This window comes from Suncus etruscus, chromosome 4 (assembly GCF_024139225.1).
Source record: "Suncus etruscus isolate mSunEtr1 chromosome 4, mSunEtr1.pri.cur, whole genome shotgun sequence".
Classification (NCBI taxonomy): domain Eukaryota; kingdom Metazoa; phylum Chordata; class Mammalia; order Eulipotyphla; family Soricidae; genus Suncus; species Suncus etruscus.
This window is the reverse complement of record NC_064851.1, coordinates 48,814,544-48,835,114: the sequence shown is the minus strand read 5'-3', so window position 1 is coordinate 48,835,114 and position 20,571 is coordinate 48,814,544. Positions and strand designations below refer to the sequence as shown.

The following is a 20,571-nucleotide window of genomic DNA, read 5'->3' as shown; positions in this document are numbered from 1 at the left end:
AAAAGTCAACCGTACTATTACCTACCAACCTTATTATTAATAACCTTGTGAATGAAGTATTTAAAAATAACAACAACAACAACAATGAAAAACAAGTCCCTTCCCTCACCCTTATGCTCATTGGGAGAGCAGCTCATATACATTATGCTTAGCCAGTGGTTGTATCCCTCTAGTTTTAGTGCTTGCACACTGTACCCAAAGGCGCACTCTATTCCCGGTGCTCACACTTAGATTGCTCTGTTCTGTGCTCCCACATATGTTCATGGGGACACCATGCAGCAAGCCTAGATAATGACTTCTATTAGTCTAGGTTCTTGGGAGGCAGCATGCTTTTGGTGGAGCACAAACATGTGCTATCTCTCTGGCCCCGGGTTCATTTATTTTTAAGACAGCAGTTTAAATGTCCCAAATTCCTTCCCATTTTCAGTAAGCATAATGGAGAAAATTAGATAAATGAGTTACAGTTGTCCACCTACCCACATGCATTACTCACATACTTATAAAAGAACTTCTGAATGGAATAATAAATATTGTAATCGTTGACACTTTGCATGTGTCAAGCACAGTTTTGAGTGCCTTTCTTCTATTATTAGCCCATGTAAGTGTGGTTGTGATCCAGATCTTTTTTTTTTTAATTTTAAGGAATTGAAAAATATGGAACTCTTCACGAATTTGCGTGTCATCCTTGCGCAGGGGCCATGCTAATCTTCTCTGTATCGTTCCAATTTTAGTATATGTGCTGCCGAAGCGAGCACATGATCCAGATCTTTAGTATGACATAAAGATGTTGTCCACAAAGTGTCCGCTGTATTGTGGAAGAAGAGGTGGAAATAAATAATTTACCAATAGAAGATTGCTTTGTGCAAGACTTTTTATTTAATTTTTAAATTTTATTATTTTAAAGGCTATTTATAGTCCTAGACCACCAGTACGTATTTCAGAATTAGGATATATTTTCAAAATGGTCTAATGTGTACAGATAAGTATACTTGCTGATTTTAGTATATTTGATGTCTCTAGCATGTAACATTAAGCTCATTCTACATGTATTTTTTTATATTCTCACGTATACTTCTGGTCTCTGCACATAGGAAAAATAAATTTAAAGCCAAGGTAACTTGCCTGTGTATCAATCAAGTACTGGGCTGCACAGGCTCCAAGCATGACTTAGGTGAATGGACACTCTAATGGCACTTACCTGGTAGAGTCCAACCTTGCTATTATACTAGAATGTGTCCAAATTTTTAAATAATTTTGCTACTTTGTGATGTAGGTGTTTATGAATGCACATTTGTAGAGTTTATGTGCTCTGCTCTTTCCATTTGTCACTCTGCTTTTATTTGAAAATAGTTTTCTTTTAGAGACCATGTAAACCAATTTACATCTATTTTAAAATTAATTTGCTCTTGATTTTTGATATAATTTTATGATTTTTTCCCGTGTTCTCTTTGGGGGCATTTCAGGAGGTTTATATTTTTGTTGTAGTATTTTTTATTTCACATATTAACATTTCTTATCTGTTGTATATACTTTTTCCCCCATGTGTATTGATTCCTTTCTGGGAGCAGTAGTGAAATTGGACATTAAGTTCTTCTAGACTTTTTTTTGTCTTCTAGCAAATGACTTTAATTATTGTTTTATTCCTTGATTAATACCTGTGACACACTTGATTCTCTCCCTCTCTCTCCTTCTCTCTCTTTCTCTCTTTTTCCTTCTCTCTCTTTCATTCTCTCTCTCTTTCTCTCTCTCTCTCTCTCTCTCTCTCTCTCTCTCTCTCTCTCTCTCTCAGCTTGTGGTCCATGCATGGCAGTGCTCAGGGGTTACTCCTTGTTCTACACTCCCAAATCTTTCCTGGTAGGGTGGGGGACCATATGGGATGCCGGGCATCAAACCTGTTTTGGTCCCAGGTCGGCTGCATGCAAGACAAATACCCTATCCACTGTGCTATCGCTTCTACCCTCTGTTCATTTTTATTTTGGGTATTTGAAACAGACTTTGGAAGATTTCTCAGATGAGCTTGAAGCAGTTATATTTCCTAAATTTATAAGTGTTTGGTCTTTGTACTTAAAGATCAAAAATTGTTTGTCCTTGGCTCATATTCTCAAATGCAATAGTTATATTACTTATCATGTGCTCCAGAAGGCTGACTGCTTCTTTTTCATTAGTTATCTGCTCTTTTCTCTTGGTTGGGTTTTGAGGCTACACTCATTTGTGTTTGGGGATCACTCTTGTCGAGGTTGGGAGAAACATTTGTGATAGTGGAGATTGAACTCATGTCTGCTGCCTGCAACTTCCCTGCTGGACTATTTCTTTAGCCCCACTCTTGGATTTTTTTTTTTTTTTCTTTAGATCTTTTTAAGTTCTGAAAATGTTGTTCAACGTGTCTCACTAGGTTTGGTTTTGTTACTTGGCTTTTGAGATTTCTTATTTGTAAAATGAAAATAATGATGACATTTTGGGCCTGCTCAGGGTATGTTTGAAGATCCCATAAGATACTGGATGTAAAGTACTTTAAGCTTATTTTTCATTTCTCTGTTTTTGAAGCTCTTGCTGTTCAAGACATTAGGATTTTGAGTATTTTGTGTTATTGTAGCTGGACTTGAATAGACACTGAATTTTTGTTTTTGGGCTTCACTTATCAGTGCTGATGGCTACTTCCAGTGGAGTTGTAGGATCCAGCCATAGTTAAAGCCCTTGCAGTTACTTCCTGCCCCCCAAATTCTTGCTTCTGTGTTAGACTTATTGTGCTCCCCTAATTCTGACTATACAGTAAACCAGGGGTCTCAAACTCAATTTACCTGGGGGCCGCAGGAGGCAAAGTCAGGGTGATCCTTGAGTGCAAAGTCAGTAGTAAGCCTTGAACATCGGGGGGTGTGACCCAAACAACTAAAACAAAACAAAACAAAACAAAAAAAGATTCCTCTAGGGCAGGGCCACAAAATGTTGTAAGGAGGGCTGCAAACAAGCCACGAGTTTGAGACCCTGCAGTAAACAGACTGCACTCATGAGTACACAATTAGATCAACACGTAGTTGATGTGGGTTTTAAAACAATATTTATTATGCTTTGGTGACAGTTACAGTATTGTGTTCACTGGACGGAAGTCTAAAGTGGTATGTTTTCAAAGTGTCCACTTTCAGTTTCCTCCCATTCTTGTTTACCCACCACATTTTTGTTCCCTGTTTTCCCAGACAAAATTCTAGGGTTAAATGAGTTGATATGCACGTAGTTTATTTTTCAGTGAGTGAGGAAAACTTGAAAACCCAAGTCTATTTCTAACCTGCATCTTTTTTGGGCTTTGTTGTAATGTCTAAAACTCTGCTGGAATATGGCAAAGGAATAGGAGGTGCCATTTCTGAACGTGGCATATAAACACACACCATAGATCCTGTGTAAGCACATGTGATAATAAGTCCCAGCCTGTGTGGCACAAACTGTGGATATCTAATGCATTTTCTTGGTGGCTCTCTGGTACTGGCCTGGCCTGCCTACAGCAGCAGCTTTTCAGAGGCAGGCTTAGTTTTGACTTTGCTCCTTAATATATCTATGCCTTAATTCTCTGCTCTCTTACCTTCCCTTATGGACATAGTCATAGCAATAGTACTCACACACTGGACCATGATCTTTAGGGGCCTGGAGTGGGGGGGCGGTCTCTTCTGTGTCTTTTTAGTAACAGAATCCACTGGTATCTCATCTTTGAACTGCAAGGACAGTCATTAGTAGAGCCAGAAAATTGCAGAATTGAATTTTCTGTGATGTATTTTTCTCCCCCTTCAGAAAAGAAATTACGGGACATGAGTGGTGGCACAGTGGTAGGGCATTTGCCTTGCATGTGGCTAACCTAGGATAGACCATGGTTCAATCCCCAGCATCCCATATGGTTCCCTGAACCAGGAGCGATTTCTGAGTGCATAGCCAGGAGTAACCCCTGTGTGTCACAGGGTGTGACCCAAAAGGGAAAAAAAAAAAAAAAGAAGAAATTGCAGTGTAGGTGGGGTCCTATTTCCTGATGGATTCAGAGTCTAGTCCTTGTGCTCTGCACCACCCCTGGTGGTATTCATTCGGCTCAATTGTATATAAGACAAATGCTTTACCTGTTGCAGGATGCTACATATTCCCATTGCCAAAGGAGAGGATTTTGATTTTAGCTACTTTTTTTGGGGGGGGGATGGGTTGGGTCACACCCGCCAGCTCTCAGGGATTACTCCTGGCTCCATGTTCAGAAATCGCTCCTGGCACGCTCGGGGGATCATATGGGATGCCCAGATTCGAACCAATGACCTTCTGCATGAAAGGTAAATGCCTTACCTCCATGCTATCTCTCCGGCCTGTTTTTATCTACTTTGGAGTTATGACTTATGCATACTTAACTTGCCATAAAATTCAACCGTAGAACAGTTATTGAGTTTTGAGGAAATTGTGCATATATCACTCCAAACTCATCATCTTTAAAAGTTTATGTATTGGAGGGGGTAACATCAGAAATGCTCAGGGGTTATGCTTGGCTCTGCATTCAGGAAGTACTACTGATGATGCTTGGGGGAAACTAAGGGATTTTGGGAATGTGACCCAGGTTGGGTGTTTTCAAGGCAAGCCTATTCATCCAACCCTCCAAACTCCTAGTCTTAAGACATTCTTTGATAGCAGTAGTTCCTTCTGTCTATTGTTAGTATTTTCCAACACTACCCTATTTCTTAGTCAACTGCTAATGTGCATTCATCTTAATAGTTGTGGTGTTTCTAAAAGTTTCTCATGGGCAGAATCCAATACTAATCTTTTGCATCTGAATTCTTTTGTTGCAATAATTTGAAATTTAGCAGTGTTGCTGTTTCAAGAATTCTTTATTATTTTTGTTTGTTTTGTTTTTGGGTCACACCCAGCAGCGCTCAGGGGTTACTCCTGGCTCTACATTCAGAAATCGCTCCTGGCAGGCTCAAGGGACCATATGGGATGCCAGGATTTGAACTACCAACCTTCTGCATGCAAGGCAAACGCTCTACCTCCATGCTATCTCTCCGGCCCCAAGAATTCTTTATTTTTTTTAATTTTTATTGTGATCATATTGGCTTACATATCTTTCACTGTAGTATTTTAGGTACATATTAACATTGAATCAGGGGAATACCCATCACCAAATTTGTCCTTCCCCCCATCCCCGTTCTCTTCCTGAAACCATATTCCCCCCCCCCCATCACCCCCTGGGCTGCTAGAGTAGGTGGTCCCCTCTTTGTCTAGCTTACTATCAGTGATCATATATCTGTTTGGTCCTGCTACCCTCCCTTGTTTCCCCCTGTATTTGAGAGGTGGAGCTGAATAATTCGAGTTATGTGGTTTTGTTTGAAGGAAAGAAAAGCAATAGAATGGAGTAAAAAATAAGAAAAAATAAATAAGATAAAATAAATTAAATAAGCTGAAAATGGTGGAATCCTTCTAGAGGCTTTCAACCTCAGTTTGAGTGAGGACATGAAAAAGGTAATTGAAACATCACATCAATACAGAAAGAAATATCAAATTAAATATCCAGTGAGCACTACAGCAATAAAGACAAGCACCACTCAATAGTCTCGGTTCTGAAATCAAACCATGCCGGAGTACAAAAAGAGAAAGATAAATAAAATAAAATAAAATAAAATAAAATAAAATAAAATAAAATAAAATTGGAGACATCAACTTCAATATCTACACCAAAATAAAGACGTCAATAAAAATCGATCAATCAATAAATTTATATGTGGAAAAATGATTATTTTGTGCTTTCCTTTTTCTTTTTCTCCCTGCATAGGCACAGTAACTATTGGGGATATTATAGAGGGAATTCCCTTGGCCTAGGAGATACAGGGTTTCTCCACTCCTGAAGTATACTGTCATGGGATTAACTATAGACTCCTTGCATGATCATTTATTCTCCCCTCGGTGCTTTTTTGGTGTATAGAAGACTTCTGCTTCGTCATGGATGGTAAAATCAGACCTCTGTATCTAGAGATCTTGGTGTCTGTACAGCTCAAGGAATGGAGCTTATGATGAAGTCTTTCTTTGTGGTTCTAGCAGTTCTGCTTCTTCGATGTCATTTTAATCCATCTTCTGTAGTTGGTGGTCTTGGTGAATTCTTTATTTTTTTAATAAATTTTTTTGTTTTTGTTTTGAGGCATACCTGGCCATGCTCAGGTATGACTGTGTGCTTTGTGCTCAGGAATGATTCTTGGCTCTATTTTCAGGGACCACTCTCAGTCTTGGTCCTATGAAGCTCAGTGCTCTCTCCTGGCTATATGCTTAGGGTTTTCTCTCGCCTTCCCCCCACACTCTCCCCATTCTCTCTCCCCCCTCCCCTCTTTCCCTCCCTCCTCCTTGCTCTGCACTTAGAAATTACTACTGGCAGGCTCAGGAGACCATATGGGATGCTAGGAATAAAATCCTGGTGGGCTGCATGAAAGACAAGTACCCTACCCGCTGTGTATCACTCAGGCCCCTAGAGTTCACTCTTGACAGGAGTTGGGACACCTACCTTGCTGTCCTATGTCTGGCCCAAGAACTCTTTTTAATTATAAAGTAATATTTCACTGAGTAATGGTACTATATTTTTATTATTTCTTGGGTGGAATTTTAGCTATTTGGGCTAGTTAGGAATGAATGCTTCATCTTTTATCTTCATCTCATTTATCTTTGTTGACAATTTCTTCCTCCTTGTTTGAATGCTGTGGCCTTGGTGGTGGGTGTTTCTTCCACATCTACAGTCACTGTCAATCTCTTGTTCTGGAGCTGTATTATTTTACTTCCCCTTAGACACTTCTTCCCTCCTGGCTATCTCTTGTATTTCCATGTGTTTCTGAGTTCTCTGTGTTGCCATTCTTACAGGCTTTGAGCTTGTCTTCTTAAATTCAATGTCTTTATTTCATGGGATTATGTGAAGGTGTATAGATACTGCAAAACTGTCCTCTGTTTCACACTTTTGAGATGGCAGTAGTCCTCTAGCTGGGAAGTCAGAGTTCATGTTTAAGATTCTGAAATAAGGTGGCTGGAGCAATAGCACAGTGGGGTGGGGCTTTTGCCTTGCATACAGCTGACCCAGGTTCTCATATGGTATCTCTGGCATCCCATATGGTTCAATTCTCATTTGGTCCCAGGCGTAGTTTCTAAGTACAGAGCCAGGAGTAACTGCTGAGTGCTTCAGGATGTGGCCCAAAAACTAAAAAAAAGATTATCAGATAAGTCACTATCACCTTTCATTGGGGTCACAGGGTCACAGTACTTGTTCATGGCACACCATGCACCATACCCTTGTAGCATTTTTTGTTCTGTCTTTCTTTCGCTCTTTATAGAGTGATCCTCTCTGTGATTTTCAACAAGAAATCTAATGTTTTCCAGTGTATCTGGGAGGTAACTGTGGACCTGGCTCTGTGTGTCTAATGTGGCCATGTGGCGAATGTGTCATTCTGTTAAAGGCTGCATTTGCTTGCCTCACAGGCCATGGTGGCATTTCTGAGCATGTTACAGAGCCCTTTTGCAAAACAGGTTGGGAAAGGCTGAATACTAAATGAGGTATGAACTGTAGTATCATTTGTTCATTTGAGTCCCCGTGCCCTCAATTTAAGAGTGAGATAGAAAACATTCTTTTTGTTTTGTTTTGTTTTGTTTTGTTTTGGGGCCACATCTGGTGACGCTCAGGGATTACTCCTAGCTATGTGCTCAGAAATCACTCCTAGCTTGGGGGACCATATGGGATGCCAGGGGATTGAACCATGGCCACCACTCTGGCCCCAAGAAAACATTCTTAATTCTATTCACATTCTTAAATTTATTTACAGACTAAAAACCAAAAACAAAATAGAAATAAACAGCTTTTAGTTTCTACTTATAATCTTTTTTTTTTTTTTTTGGCCTGCCACAGATATAGTAAGAATGCTTCTACAGGCTCATCTATTTGGTTATTGTCTTTTAGCTTTATTTAGGGACTGTCTTTTTCAGGCACGGTATCTTTGCCTCCTCTCTTCACATGGTCTACTCTAGTGAAAATAATGGTCTTTTTTTTTTCCTGTTCCAAATTGAAAGGTTTCTAAATATTTTTCAGGCTGTTGATAAGATTTGAATTCTAACAAATCACACTGTAATTCATTCTAAAAATTTTTAAATACTCAGTAAATCACTGCTTTTGCATCTTTGAATTTTGCTTCTTTGGAAGGCTGGGCACACCCCTTTATTGTTTGGTGTGGAAGGTAAACTTGGTACTTATTAAACATATGTTTGCTCTCTTATAAATCTGTTACCTAATTTAGTTTTATTTCCAATAATATATTTAAGCACCATAGTTGTAGACATATTCATAATTGGGTTTCAGTCATAAAATGTACACCCCTTTCACTAGTGCAACTGTCCAGCCACCAATATCCTCCATTTTCCTCTTCCCCCATTTCCTGCCTGTCTTTGAGATAGGCATAGTATTTCTCTCTTTCTTATTTTCTGGAGAACTGAATTAGGTTTATGGGAGGTTGAGCTCAGAATTCTTCATACTGTTGACTGGATAGAGAGCAAGACTGCAGGGTTGAGGAGAAACTGTTCCTCTGTAGCTCTCGAATATAAAGGAAGCTAAGCCCCAAGGGGACAGGTGAGATGCTGACCTCTATTCATTCGTGGACAGTCACTCTAACTGTCCCTGCCCTTCCCCTCTTTGCATGTTTTTAAATACCTGTGTTACTGATCCTTTTGAGTCTTCAAAAGTAAGTCAGTAACTTGGTCAATAAAGGCACTAACCCCAGTTGCAGAGCCCTGGATTGTCATGAGACAAATCTAGATGATGTTGAAGTTTCCAACAGAGGATTAACAGTATACCAGCATGGGTGTAACAGTGCTGTGAATGCGTGCAAACACACTGCTGCACTGTTTTGGTTCCATCCAGCTTTGACCTTTGGGAAGCAGGGTGTGGGCGAGGCTGGCCGTCTACCACTGACCAGTCCCTGGGGGAAGGGGCCGCACTATTTCCAGAGCTGGCACTCTCTGCGCCTGCCATGGACTCTGACTCACTGTCCCTGAAGGGCCCGGTGCTTATGCAGAGTCATGGTGATCTAGAGCTGTGCTAGGGATACTCAGTGGCAAGAGTGAGGGTTGAGCAGCCAGAATCTGAACAGAAGGCAGTCTACTTTTGCTTCTTTTCTAATATTGTTTCTAGTCTGGTCTTCATAGTCACTATTTTCAGAACTATTGAAGTCCTGGTGGAGCCCCAGAAACAGATGAGAGAAAATCTGACTCATTACAGGACTCCTTACTTTTTATGAGCAGATTTTTCCTCATCCCACATTTTGGGGCCATATCTGGTAGTGCTCAGGGTTTTTTTTTAATTGGATCTGTGCTCAGGGATCACTCCTGCCTGGGGCTTGGGAAACCATATATGGTGCCATGGATTGAAACTGGGACGGCTGTATTTAAGGCAAGCTCCCTACACACTATAGTATGGTTCCATATGTGCAAATTAGCAGAAAAGAGTAGATTGTAGATTTTCAATTTATAATTTGTGATTTTTTTCTAATCTTTTTTTATAAAATCTTGTTAGTCAAAAAACTACAGAGAAGACAGGAGTCATAGTATAAATAGATACAATCTTGATTTTTAGGTCCTCTCTTCAAAATGGAGGATAAGGTCCATCAATAAGAATTAAGAATTAAAAAGTATTTCATTATTTTTTGTTTGTTTATTTTTGGCCACACCCAGTGTCGCTCAGGGGTTACTCCTGGTTATGCACTCAGAAATTGCCCCTGGCTTGAGGGACCATATGGGATGCTGGGGGATCAAACTGTGGTCTATCCTAGGTTAACACTTGCAAGGCAAACGCCCTACTGCCTGTGCCACTGCTCTGGCCTTAAGATTAAAAAGTATTTTTGATGTATTCTTGGAGGAACTTTTCCATAGAAAGATTATTCCTAGCATATATGGAAATGCTTTCCTTTTGGGGGGTTGAGGTAGGGGATGGGTATCTTGTGGTGCTTGAGATTTTTTTTCCTGGTTCTGTGCTCTGGGATTACTCCTGGTGGGACTAGGGATCTGTGGGATGTCAGGGATCAAGCCTGGATCATCCACATCCTGCTGAAGTGAGGCAGCATATTTGAAGAGACATCTAAACTAAAGGGGACCCGTGGCCTGGAATGTAGGGCTAGCACATTCGCTTCTCCAGGAAGTTCCCATGGAGCACATTGGGGGAATGATCAGGTCTGTTTCCTGACTTTGGCTCCATTTGTAATTAAAGGCACCTCACTTGGCAGAATGTCTGGCTGGGCCTGGCTGTCCAGGGCCTCAGTTCATATATGTGTCTGGGTGCTGAAATTCAAGGCTTCAGAGATCAGTGTTTCAATATCTTCTTTTTTGTCAATGGGTTTTTGGGCCACACCATGTGGCCCCACGGGGGTTTCTCCTGGTTCTGTGCTCAGAAATTGCTCCTAGCAGGCTCAGGGGATCATATGGGACGCTGGGGATTGAACCTGGATCTGTCCCAGGTTAGCCACGTGCAAGGCATGCCCTACCACTGTGCTATAACTCCAGCCCAGTGTTTCAATATCTTTTTTTTTTTTTTCTGGTTTTTGGGTCACACATGGCAGTGCTCAAGAGATACTCCAGGCTCCATTCTCAGAAATTGCTCCTGGCAGGCATGGGGGACCATATGGGACGCCGGGATTCGAACTGATGACCTTCTGCACGAAAGGCCTTACCTCCATGCTATCTCTCCAGCCCCCAGTGTTTCAATATCTACATTCTACAAATGACAGAAGTCTGGATTCACAGTTACTGTGGTTCTTGTTTTCATCTGACTCAGTGAGTTTCCCTTGATGCTGACTTTCTAAGAGAAACTCACGAAAACATTAAAGTCATGGGCTGACCATTAATCTCAACTATGAAGAATATTCCATGTATAATTTTCTTTTCTTTTTGGATTTTGTGCATGCAGTGCTAAGGGCTTACTTCTGGCTCTGCTCTCAGGAATCACTCTTGGCAGTGCTTAGAGGACCTTATGGGGTGCCAGGGATTAAACCTGGGTCGGCTCTGTGTAAGGTGAATACCCTACATACAGTATGTAACTTTTGCTCCAGCCTTTCTGTGGATAATTTTTTTTTGGGCCCCAAGATTCATTTTTGGTTTTGGTTTTTGGGTCACATCCCGCAGTGCTCAGGGGTTACTCGTGGCTTTGCTCAGAGATCAATCCTGGCAGGCTTGGGGACCATATGGGATGCCAGGATTCAAACCATCGACCTTCTGTACACAAAGCCTTACCTCCATGCTATTTCTCCGGTCCCTCTGTGGATAATTTTAAAAGACTTCTCAGAATGTCTTTGATTCTGTTAATCATTTTTAAAGATGCTATAACATTAGATAACATTATGGATAAGCCATAAAATTACTTATAGATTAGCCATAACATTAATTGATAATCAGATACCATTTGAAAACATCATGGGACAAAGTCCAGTGGACTTCCCTTTCCTAATTGCTGAGAATTGAAACACCACTTGCTGTAAATTATGAGCTTGCTTGAATCTTTCATGGGGGTAAGAAATTATTTTCTGTGAGGTGCTTTTCATGTCAAATGTTCTATTAGCTGGCTAGTTCCCTTCATCTGTACAGGTTGCCGCCTTCACTCACCTAAGCCCCCATGTTTCTCTGTAGAGTTTATTTTAAATAGAGATTAAAGTAAAAAAGTGGTTGGGAATGAAGGGAATGAATCATGAGCTAACAGTGCTGGTTGTTTTCGTTCATTCTTTGCATTCTTGGAATATCACCTGTGTTGATGGAGCAGTAATTCCAACATAGGCGCAGCTCAGCAAGGGCAGTTGGCCACATTTTCTCTTGTCAGTCATGGAGCCAAAGTGCCACAGACAGTAGCTACAGTGATTTTGTGTGAGTGTGTGTGTGTGCACACACTTATGTTACAGTGGTTTTGTGTGTTTGACAGTGGTTTCATGTCTGTTTGATAATGGTTTCCTGTGTGTGTTACATGAATTTTCAATGCAGGTATTACTGGTTTCCTATGTGTGCGACCATGGTTCCCCGTGTGTGTGTATTCCAATAGTTTCCTGTGTATGTTTCAGTGGTTTCCTGTGTGTGTATTCCAATGGTTCCCTTTGTGTGCTATATAATGATTTCCTGTATTATCCTGGTTTTCTGTGTGTGTGAAAATGGTTTCCTGTTCCGGTGGTTTTCTCTGTGTGCTCATATGTGTCCACCTACCACTGCCCTCTGACTCACTGTTGACTCCAGACGACATCAGTGTGTAGTTTAGTCTCAAGCTGCAGTGTCACCCTGGAGCCAGTGGAGGACACTGGTTCTGGGTAGCTGGAGTCAGGATAATGGAACATGTCTGCTTTTCTCATCCTCCTCTCCTTTGCTATAGCGTCTCATGTCCGATGAAGTCCAACTGAATACATAGTCTACCCTGCATTCATGACATTGGCGACTTACCCTTTCATCATTAGGATCACCAAATTTCCCTACTGAGAAACTTCAGTGTGGGGTTTTTACAGGACTGAACAGGCACATGCACCCAGGCTTTGGGCTGCACTCCTTGGTGGTCTGACCCATTCAGCCTTGGTCTTCCTCTTATTTGTCCTGTGAGGTTGTCCTCAGCACTGGTGGACACAGAACACTGACCCTACATAGCACCTGCACCCTGGTGGCATGAGTAAGTGAGAGCACTGTTGGTGGGTGTGCGGCAGTACTGGTTCTTGGATTGGGTATGTGCTGGCTGGAAGGGTGAGTGGAATCCTAGTTGCTCAAATCCTCTGCCCTAGATAGCAGGCACATGGTGCAGAGTCATGGTGGCAAGGCCTCTGTCACACTCGAGAGGGCAAGTTCCTGGATTTTAGTATACAAACCTTAAACATCAGAATTTCTCTTCTTTCTCATCTTCTAGCAGTTCAGTATCTGCTGTCACATTGAGTCTCATGTTTGGCCTGGACTTACCCTTTACAAAGGGCCCATGTCAGGGATCGGAGGCGTCTCTGTTCTCAAGCTCCAGGTCTGTTCCCGCTGGCAGCACAGAGTAATAAGTAAGCTAGTCTTGGTTACTGGCTAATAGGGCCGCGACCCAGGTTGAACTCTGTAATGAGGAAAGAACAGATTTAAAAATGAGCAATTTGCTCCCCCAGCATGCCTCCCTCTCCCTGTGCTCCTTTATTATCCTTAAGAGGAAATTGAGTTGCAGAATTCTGCATTCTCGTAATGTTCATGGCCTTATGTCATTTCTGCCACTGTGAAGCAAGAACATAAGTGGTAAGCAAAGTATATACAGAACACTTCATAGCTATTCAGAGCTTGGGAGCTAAAGGGAGGGGAGAATGAGGAAGGAGAGAAAGGTGGAGAAGGAAGGAGATAGGGGAAGAAGTGAAGAGAGAGGAGAGTGAAAGAGAGCACGAGGGGAGAATGAAAACAGCAGCTTGCAGTATATTAGATTCAGTTTTAAGTCTGTTTGATAAGCCGTGCAGTCATTGCCATACCCAAAATGGTTTAGGGTATTTCCATCATCCCACATAGATCATTTTACCCTCCACCCCTCCTTTATTTCTTATCTCCTGAACTCCAGGGACTCCCGGGATAGATTTGTCTTTCTGAACACTCTTATCAACAGGATCATGCAGTATGTGATCTTGTCATTTACTATCTTAGCTCAGTGTTTTTCAGATTCAGCCATGGTGGTGTTTAGTTTGTTTCTTTTTATTCTTAAGTAGTGTTCCACTGTGTGGCTGTTCCACAATACTATTCTCTAGGCAAAGGGCATTTGGGTGGTGTTTGTCTTGAGGCTGCCATGAAGAGTTACACATGGCTTTGCTTTCACCTTCCATAGTCCTTTAGTAAACTTCCTTAAGATAGTGCCAACCGTGTTCACTTATATCGTATCTCTTGGTGCACTCTTTTGTGACCACAGTTACCCTTGTATTCACTTGATACTATCCATTCATTCTCTCTCTCTCTCTCTCTCTCTCTCTCTCACACACACACACACACACACACACACACACACACACACACACACACACACTTTTTATTTTTTTGGCCGCACCTGGTAGTCTTCCTGGCTTACTACTCCTGGCTCTGTGCTCAAGGAGTGAGCAGTGCTTAGGCTATCCTGTATGTGCTGAGAATGGAACAGGATTTGGCCTCAATGCAAGCAAGTGTCTTGGTCCCTGTACTCTCTCTCTGGCCTTATGTATTGATTCAATACTAAATAAATTATATGTGTTTTTAGGTTCTTGGTTTTTGTTTTGTTTTGTTTTGTTTTGTTTTTCTAGGGGCTATTTCCCAGCTAAGCTTGGGAGTCTGGGGGCCACTTGCAGAGTAAACACTGTCCCCACACTGCAGATGTGCTTGAGGGCCTGAGGTCTGACAGCACCAGCTGTGTGGAATCACAGGGTGGGATTCTCACAGGTGCATTACTGAAATACGCCTGTAGGGGATTTTCTATGACTCTTGATGATTTTCAAAGGTTTCTACAAAGAGATCATATATATATATACACACATACATACACACATATTGTTGTGTGTTTTCCGACTAAATGGCCAAGATTAAAAACCAAACAGACAGAGATAGCACGGTGGTAGGGTGTTTGCCTTGCACACTGCCTGCCGATCCAGGATGGACGGTGGTTCGAATCCTGGCATCCCTTATGGTCCCCGTGCCAGGAGTAACCCCTGAGCGGTGCTGGGTGTGACCCAAAACAAACAAAAAATACAACAAAAAACAAACAAGCAACTCAACCTTTGCATGTGCTTTATTTGTGAGTGTGTTCATCAAGATCATTTATTTTTCTGGAAGAAGTCTTCAGTCAGTCATGTGCCCATGGAGTAGTTCATGCCTGTATCGGGGGTTTCTTCATAGGCCTGCTTCTGGGTGTTCTTCAGGTGGGCATGAGGACTCTGAAAAGAGTGGTGCCCTCTCAGATGTCAGTCATTCCCTGTTATTTGGGAGATGGTGGTGGTGAGATACCTACTGTGGTGGTGAGATGAGAGACACATTCAAGAGAGACAGTCGCCCTGGGTGGTGTGTAGGATTCCCTGCCGAAGAAGGTCAGTTCCTGGTAACTGTGGAAGGTGCCTGCCTCACAGGACAGCTGCTTCAGACATTGTTGTCACATGTCTAGTCTGATCTTGGCTAAACTTTCCAGTATTGCAGCCACCCTATCAGTCTGGGAGGATGGAGATTGGGGTTTTGGGAACCTCTTAGCTCACCCTACTTCTTTCTGTGATAGTGATGTGTTTATGGATCACCTCACAACTTCTATGGGAGTACTACATTGCCTTCCAGTCAGTACTGAGTCCAGCACAGTGCTTCCTCTCTGCAGGTCTCTGTGTTCCTGAGAGTTCCTGTGTCATCTGGACAAGGCAAATTAGACCCCTCACAGGACTGTGCACTGTTACTGTGTCTGTCACTTCCCATATCTCCCCTGCACACAGCATCATGGGCATAGCCTGTAATTATCTCTTCTCATCTTTTACCCCCAAAACAAACCTCTTGCAGCTCATTGGACCCTGAAAAAGGAAAGAAATAAACTTAAGCATGTCTTAGAAGCTGGAAAAAGGTTTCTTTAGGGCTGGAGTCTGGAGTTCTTTTAAATGGTTTTACTTTCAGTCAGCAAGTTCACTGTTAATAGAAAACTCCTCAAGTCTTGGCATGATGGGAATGAAGAGTCCCTTGAAAAGGCCCATACAGGGCAGAATCCACTGCAGTGAGCCTTCAGGGTCCTGCATGCAGCCCTCCAGCACCCAGATATGCTGATCACGTGGCCTCTCTGGAGCCTTTGTAGCCAGCTCTGCTCCCTGACTCCCGCTCTGTGTGCATTCCAGAACCACAGATGTAGCTTCCTACTCATTTCAACAACCTGAAACAAAGGTCATGGTTTTCTCCTCTTTCATAAAAAGGTTCAAAAAATGGGCTGGAGAGAAAATACAAAACAGAAATTGTATGATGGGGGTCAGAGAGATAATTCAAGGCCATCGTGCTTGCCTTGTAGACATAGGAGTGGAGGTCTTCATGCTGCCTGCACAGAATGTGAGAAGTACCATATTTTTCACTCTATAAGACACACCTGGCCATAAGATACACATAGTTTTTAGATGAAGAAAACAAGAAAGAAAAAAACTAAAGCAAATGGTACAATGCGAGATGAAGTCAGGAAACGGCAGCTGGAAACAACCAGCCTGCCAGGCCAAAATAAATTTACAATATGCCGGTTAACAGCTGGTTAAACACATTTGCCTAATTTTTTTTTACATTAAAAACTATTTAAAAAATTCTTTTTAAAATACTCCTGGGGCTGGAGAGATAGCACAGCGGCATTTGCCTTGCAAGCAACCGACCTAAGGTGGTTGGTTCAAATCCTGGCATCCCATATGGTCCCCGGAGCCTGCCAGGAGCCATTTCTGAGCAGATAGCCAGGAGTGGCCCCTGAGCGCTGCCGGGTGTGGCCCAAAAACCAAAAACCAAGGGCCCGGAGAGATAGCACAGCAGCGTTTGCCTTGCAAGCAGCCAATCCAGGACCTAAGGTGGTTGGTTGGAATCCCGGTGTCCCATATGGTCCCCCGTGCCTGCCAGGAGCTATTTCTGAGCAGACAGCCAGGAGTAACCCCTGAGCACCGCCGGGTGTGGCCCCAAAAAAAACAAAAACAAAAACAAACAAACAAAAAAAACCAAAAACCAAAAAACAAAAACAAAAAAAACCTCCTAATGGGAGTCACATGGCCCAGGAAGTTCCAGGACACCCCTTACTCCCATTGCCTGGAGTGGGCCTGAAACTGACGTTTTCCTGCCTATCTGGGAAGAAACATGCCTACCACCCAAGTGCTTCTAGAATGTTTTTCTCCTTTAGGTGCACCATTGGTAGCTCTGGGTCCTCCTGGACTTTTTTGGGGGCTGGGGGGGCAGAGGAGCTGCTCTGTGTTTGTCTCTATTGGCCCAGACCCTGGGAGTTGTTTCTCTGTCCTTGGAACCCTGACAGGTTTGTGCCACTCCCTTGTCCCCCTGGGCACTCCTTAGGCCTACTTCCTCTAATGCTGATCCCGGGCTCTACTCTCAGATGCAAACTTCATGCCTGTAGTAATGTCAGGGCTACGAGTCCTCTTCGAACTAGTAAGAAAGTGGCCTGATCTAGGGCAAGCATGTACCAATCAGCTGAGACAGGTGGGCAAATTCAGACTTGAGCAGTTCTGGGCAGGTGAGTCCTGGCTCCTGAAGGTGCCACCATTCTTTGCATAGTGGCAATGAGATTGGGTGTACCCGAATGGGTTCCAGAGGCTGTGCCATGTGTGGGCATCTGTATTCCAAGTCGTATGCTGCTATCATGCTCTGTGTAGTATGCTGTCACCATGTGTATGCAGCTGTACTCTGCTGTAGGAGGCAGGAGAAACTGCCAGAATCCACAGTCTTCTCATTGTTCAGGGATTCTTTTTACTAAGTAAGAGAAATGGGTTGGGGTGGGTTGTGTGGGACCAACCTAGTTGGTGCTCAGAGGCGATCTTAGCAGCGCTTGGAGGACCATATATGGCACTGGTGATAGAACCAGGGTCAGAATCACGAAGGGCAAGTACTGACTCTCAAGGATCATAAGATTAAATGAAGCTACAGTCCCTTCTCTAAAAGGAAAGGTTAGGTTAATTATATGACTAAAATTAATAAGTTAACTTTGCTAGGGACTGGATATAGTACTGCGTGTACTTGTCTTGCTCACCTGGGTTACATCCTTGGCACCCCATATTGACATATTGTTGCCTAAGCTGCACCGGGAGTCACCCTGAGTACAGAGCCAGGAGGAACTCTTGAGCATTATCGGGTGTGACCGCTTTCCCAAATGATGTGCCCTGTCTATAAAATGTCTTTTTATCTTCTTGGGGGGCCACCACTGGTGATAGGTACCCCTCCTCTGCACTCAGGGGTACTCATGGGGTGCTGAGTGGCCATACAGAGCTGGTATCCCAGCTGCAGAGCTGTCTTTCACGAAATATCACAGGAAACATTTGATATTTAGGAATATAATGTTTCTGTTTCATCCTTAGTAAGATTCAGTGGATTGCAATATTTTTTAATTTATTTGTGACCATTTCAAGAAAGTAGTATTATAAGATAACATTTTCAGAAATAATAAAAATCGTGTTACAGAACCAGAAATTAAATGTCAAAAATTCTGTGTGTGAGCAATTTGATGTATAAGTAGAAGTTATAATCAGATTACATTGCTTGCCTGGACAAATATGGATTTTTAGATGTTCTTTGTTGCTCTTCATCCTTTGTTATCATTTGTGGTAGTTCAGATAAATCATTGGAAAATGAGAATTGCCTTCTAAATGAGAACACACTTTGTCTTCTGTTAGTACTCTGGGTTGCTGTGTTCTAAAGAATAGTTGAACAGCAAGGGAGTTTTTAGTGACACATGAAACGTACTCATAAGCCATATAAGTAATGTTTATTTCAGCTTCGTTCTTTCTTTGTTTTTGGATAATGGTTTGGACAGGTGTCTTCATAAAAGAGTTCCTAGACAAAGGAAAATATATTCATACACCTACTAAATAAAGCATCCTTCTCCCTGCTCCTGTTTTGTCTTTCCTAGCAGTACAGTCTGAGTTGATATATCAAAAAGCTTTGATACCAAAAAGACAAAACTGGCAAACATAAGTTGAATTCTCTGACCCGGGTCATAAAAGAATAGAGAATTTGAGATTCTTATAATAGGAAAATTACAAGTGGAGCAGAAATAACATTAGAAGTTAGTTAGAACAGTTTGAAAAGAAAGATAAGCTGGTATTGAACCTCTTTGGTTATTAATCATATTCCCCTTAAACCACACGCTGTGGTACTAAGAGGCTCCATTTCTCTTTGTTTTTTATGTGGGTGAAGGGCACTTGCCTGAGAAGATGTAAATATTCTCATGTTTTTTCATGGGAGATGTTGGAACAATCCTGCTTTAAACTCGGATCACCCAGAAGCCTTGGATTTGCTGGGAGCCATCCAAGGTGTAGCAGAGACTGTCTGAGGATGTGAGAGGCCCCCTGGGAAATGGATACTCTAGTCAGGAACTCTCACAAGACTGGATTGGATTGGTTGTAAGAGAAGTGGTGCCTTTTATTTAATCATCTGGAAGTAAAATATCTTAAACAACAATCACACACTGGGTTTTCCTGAAACTGCAGGACACTAGGCATAGTAGAGAACTAGTCTTGACTTTGTGTCCTTTCGGGGCAGAAAATAACCAGAGCTAAGAACTGATTGCATCAGGCACCAGCTGGAACATATGGGATGTGCGTGGTGCAGATCTCTTAGGGGATCTTACCAGTGAGTGACTCTCTTTGTGAGTGACTTGCTGTTTGTAAAACAAGTCTCCTTTTGACTCCAGATTCAGATTTTTAAAAAGCAGTTGCTATTTAGTGTCTTGTGTGTCAGACAAAGCAGAAGATTGGTCTCTTTTCTTGTTCTTTTCCATGCAGCTTCCATGTATCACAGGAGTATGACCTGAGTATAAATTGAGTACTTGCACTTGGTAGCACCTTAGACTTTTGCTTCCTGTGTCTTTAGGAATTTCTGTGGTGGGTCCAGAGAGAATGTTCAGGGGCTAAACACGTGGCTGACCTGGGTCCGATTCCTCAAGCCTTACCTGGAGTGATTCCTGAATACAGAGCCTTAGCTGAACACTGCAGGCGCTATGCCCCCTTCTGTCCCAAAGGATTATTATTGTTGTTCAATGATAGGACATAGCGTATGCAAATGAGCATGAAAAAAATATTCTTGTATTTGATGTTTAAAAGATTTCAAAGTATTGCTACACAGAACTAGAAAGGGTATGTAGAATTTTATTGTTTGAAGCACAGTTTCTAGAGCACAAAATTCTGAATTCAGGTATTTTTCAAGAAGTTGAGTTTTCTGTAGAAATTCATTTGTCTTGTTTAACTCCCATTTTGTGGGATGAATCAAGTATGACCTTTACTCTGAGCATTTTCTTCTAGAAGACTGCCTGAAGACGAAGGGATGGAAGCATTTAATGTTGCTGCTCTAAAGTCTGCACGCTTTCCTCCTTCTCAGGTGGGCTTTTGTAGGGGAGAGCCAGGACAGCCTGCAGTGATATCTCTGCAATGTTGAATTACCTGCCAGGCAAGTTGGTACATTCCTCGGGGCTTATCTGGTTCCACTGTCTGATCTCCAAAGATCCTGACCTGCTTTCTAACTGAGCCTGTGCTCACACAGTGTGACCGTGAAGGATGGCCAACTTGTGGCTTGTGGCTCGTTAAGACACAGGGAACATGTGAGGCTTTGGATGAAATTGGCTTCCTGTGTGTGGAACACATCCTATGTGTCTGTCCATCCATCCCTGCTCCACCCAAGTCAAGTGTACTGTTACCTTTGTCTCCCAAATCCGTTTTGTATGACAAAGGAGAAGGGACATTAGTTTCTTGAAGGACTCATGTATTCAAGCAGCTTGGAAAAAAAAGATAGTGCTCCCTGCACTACAAGTGATGTTGCTGCAGAACAAAAGCTTATGAAGAATTAGATGCTCCAGGGTAAACTCTGGTGTAGAATCGAGTGTAGTTGGGAGGCTGATGCCATTCCAGCAACTTT

The 20,571-nt window shown here is 42.3% G+C and overlaps 1 protein-coding gene and 1 non-coding gene across 2 annotated transcripts in view; one reads left to right on the top strand and one right to left on the bottom strand.

Annotated features, from left to right (window-relative positions):
• AOPEP (aminopeptidase O (putative)) overlaps positions 1-20,571 on the top strand; it is a 363,790-nt gene that overhangs the window by 308,654 nt on the left and 34,565 nt on the right. The gene's annotated exons all lie outside the window — the stretch shown is intronic.
• LOC126008235 (U6 spliceosomal RNA) lies at positions 649-755 on the bottom strand. The gene has a single exon (XR_007495576.1). It is a non-coding gene; the product is annotated as a U6 spliceosomal RNA (small nuclear RNA).